The sequence below is a fragment of the Schistosoma haematobium genome, chromosome 4, assembly GCF_000699445.3.
Source record: "Schistosoma haematobium chromosome 4, whole genome shotgun sequence".
Taxonomy (NCBI): domain Eukaryota; kingdom Metazoa; phylum Platyhelminthes; class Trematoda; order Strigeidida; family Schistosomatidae; genus Schistosoma; species Schistosoma haematobium.
Genome location: NC_067199.1, coordinates 33,532,267 through 33,536,519, shown reverse-complemented (window position 1 = coordinate 33,536,519; position 4,253 = coordinate 33,532,267).

Sequence of the window (4,253 nt, the reverse complement as noted above, 5' to 3'; positions counted from 1 at the left end):
TGATAAATCAAAACAGATAATATAAGTTATATTCACACACACATATACACACAAGAGAAATATCTGTACCTAGTTTTCTTTTAAAAACAAGTTACTAAAAACATTTTTCTTCTGTAAAGCATGTTTACTTTAAATGTTTAATTCTATTTTACATGTGATAACAAGAAAACTATGAATGAAATAAAACTTTCTAACCAAAATAGGTGTATCGTCGGCTTTGATAATCCCTTTTTTTTAAAGAAAAAAACTGTATCTGAATGTCAATGAGTGAATTTTTTAGACGCCCATCTATTTAATTCAATTGGTATTGTTTTACTTGAATCTAACCATTGATGTTTAGGACTGCAGTTGATCAGTCTCTTATTGACATATGTGCATACTGCCTTAATTCACAAGCATTATAAGCAAAGATGGATAGTAGCTAGCAGTGGAATCCAGGACGCGCGTTTCGTCCTATTTCGGACTAGTCAGATGGATGCACCTGCATCCCAGAGTTGATGTCCACTTAGGGACTCAAACCCAGTACCGTTTATTCAAACGCGATCCACTTAGAACGAGGCGTCCTGATAGCCACTCGGTAGCTAAGTGGATAACGCGATGGCGTTTGAAGCTAATGGTACTGCGTTCGAGTCTCAGAGTGGACATCAACTCTGAGATTCAGGTGCATCCAGCTGACAAGTCCCAAATAGGACGAAACGTGCGTACTGGATTCCACTACTAGCCACTATCCATCCTTGCTTACAATACCCATCTATTTGCTTCAAATATTCAAATAAGAAATTTTTTAAAAAATTTTCCTTATGAAATTTCTATTTCGTTGTAAAATTTTCTTATTAGTAATATTAGAATATAAACAAAAAATTTTCATTTTCAATATTAATATCCCATAAATAAGAACTCTCGTCTAAATTTGATCGAATTGTTTCATAGTATTTGGGCGCAGAGTTAATGTGAGACATTTGTAGTGACCCACTTTTATCAACAGAACGCGATTGGTGTAATGGAAACAATTACTATTATAACCAATTGTACCAGGGATTGTTTTACTGTACTAAAAACACACATTCTTTGTTGCTTGTGACGTTGTACGAACTTACGTTTGCTCAGTAGTTCCACTTGTACTCGTTTGTCACGATCTCGGTATTATTTTGATACCACAAGATCGCCAACAAATATATCTTCCTACAACCTTCGATCGCCTTCTGATTTCTGGTTCACTCTGAGGTTTAGCCTGTCCTGGTAGGCAATCTCCTTGTAGTGATGATCATAGTCAACTGTGACTCGACGCCACACTACACATTAAAGAGGAAGAATATATTTTGTAAAATCTCAGCGAAAGAATTTGAAGTAAATTCAACGTTTCGCCTAACAATCTGGTCCAAGCTTTTTTAAGGATTGCCAGGCGAAACGTTGAATTTACTTCAAATTCTTTCGCTGAGATTTTACAAATACATTCTTCCTCATTTATATAGCATGTTTAAATATGAAAGACAAAATTTTCACAGTTAACCAATTTAGATATAGTTTAACACTCAAGTTACCGGTTCGTAATTATTAAATAGTTGATTATATTTATTAGTGAATATTATTACATGTATTTAATAAGCTCAAACTGGAGCATTTGATTTTTTTATTTAAAGTATCAATTAAATAGGCTGTATAACAACCTCAATAGATGTAATCCAAAAGTAATCAGTGACCAAAGTAGGTTTGCATGTTATTTGATCCCTCAGTATTCTAAAGCTCATGTTAACCACTAGTTTCGAATTTAGGCATAATAAATTTATGAACCGAATCTACTTTGTTATCCATCTCAGTTCCATATATGACTATGCATCTCTTCAATCTCCCTATAATAAAAGCACTTTTCTAACAGAGGCTATATACACGCGAATGTGTAAGAATATTTGAAGGTGAAACGGGGTTTCTTCACCAATTTATAACACGGTGCTATAGGGCAAATGATAGCTGTTTGGGGTTAAGGCATCATACCTCGCTACACCCCTAGAGATCATACAGTCCAGTTGTTTGAGACGTTATCAATTATAGTCATAAATGAAAGCTAATTAAGGCATGGCCTTGACTTTTTATTTCATTCTGTAAATAAGTGAGATGGACATTTTTAGCAAAATAAAACTATCTTATTTGTGTTTTTGACTAAAGTGTATTCTTTTAGTATGTTCTGTCTTTATTTATTTATTTACTGAGTAGCTTTAACCATAAATTTAGTTTAACATTCACGGCTAAGTCATTAATACTGATTTTATGATAACAAATGACTTCAGTGTAATACACAGGCCTAACTTCAACAACCGATTCCATTTTAAACATCGTTACCTTTGGCAGACGTAACAGACGTCTGATTAAATTTGATTGGAAATAGTATAGTTTCCACTACGTGAACTTGTAAAAGTTTTTCGTTCATCGAGGGGGCAACTAACATGAGATCAAAATAAGTAGGAAATTAGCTGTTGTGACCTAGCAAATCAGTTCATCTTTGTTTATAAACACCTTATCTAATTAAAATTCGGTTAAAATTACCAAGTTATAGTACTCAAATCAGAACTTTATGTTTAGATCAATGTTTTAATTTACATTTTAACTAAGGAAAGTTCTGAAAATCTTTACTAATGAAAATATCTGAGATCGAAAAAACTAAAACAGCTGTTGAAAACAAGAAATAACTTGACGACTATTTCCTCCTAGTAGTAGACTTCTAGCAGCGCCCTTCTACAACCCCACCGCGATTAAGCCCGAAAACTTCAAACATCACTGAGATAGTTTAACCATTAGATAAGACATAAGAAATTAGGTTTCTAAACTAGGGAGTCATTTAAAGAGATAATGCATTGAAAACATCACTCCTCAGATTGTGAAACCGTTGAAGATAGGGCCATGAAGAACATAAAGATGTTACTAGTGTAGGATCAACCACTGAGATGTACTTCGCATGAAACATCTTAATTATAGAACTGTTTGTGCTTTCCAAATGGCTATGTAGATGGTTGTTAAAAACAAAACCCCAGCGACTCCGAATGCTTAAGAGACGAGAAATTAGTTACATTCGAAGCAACTATATATATATATATATATATATATATATATATATATATATATATATATATATATATATATATATATATATATATATATATTGATTCTGTGAGCGCATTTGAACCATAAATAAACATGATGAAATAATAGAAAGATTACGTAGTGTAAACAATAACAACAAAAGAGTGTGTGTATGTATATGTGGAAATAAAAAGCCTTACAAACTTAATAAGTCAATAATGGATTGTAATTTGAAGGGAGTGAGATAGTTAAAACGTTTTTGTTACACTAATTAAAGATATTCGAGGGATTAAATGAGATAAAGTGATGTCAGAAACAATTATGAATAGATTTGTGGGGATATGCGAAACAAATAAGAAGTGATAAATACTATCAAATACGAAATCAATGGAACCAAAATGTGATAATATTTCAAGACCACTGTGAAGATAACGATAAGAATACTTGTTTTGTACGCACAGTTCCCGTTTCGTTTTATGGATGCTAAAAGATTCTGATGTTTTAAGTAGTTGAGCATGAAAACGTTTGAGTAGATTTGTACGTATTGTATAAACAACCATAAAACCAACCTGTAGTGATTAGAATAAATTAGATCGAAACCGCCTCACTTATCTGCAGGTTGTTTATCGAATACGTACAAATCTACTCAAACTATCATCACATTTTGGTTCCATTGATTTCGTATTTGATAGTATTTATCACTCCTTATTATTTGTTTCTCATATCCCCACAAATCTATTCATAATTGTTTCTGATATCACTTTATTTCATTTAATCCCTCGAATATCTTTAATTAGTGTAACAAAACGTTTTAACTATCTCACTCCCTTCAAATTACAATCCATTATTGACTTATTAAGTTTGTAAGGCTTTTTATTTCCACATATACATACACACACTCTTTGTTGTTATTGTTTACACTACGTAATCTTTCTATTATTTCATCATGTTTATTTATGGTTCAAATGCGCTCACAGAATCAATATATATATATATATATATATATATATATATATATATATATATATATATAATTGTAAAGTTTGATAATTAATTCTTTGAAAAGAGATCCCTTAGCTGAATTTCGTGTTTCCCTTTCGAATTACGTCTTTTCAGAAATCGATATGCCTTAGTTTTTGTAAAATCTAACTTTGATAAACTCAATTTAAGTATTTATT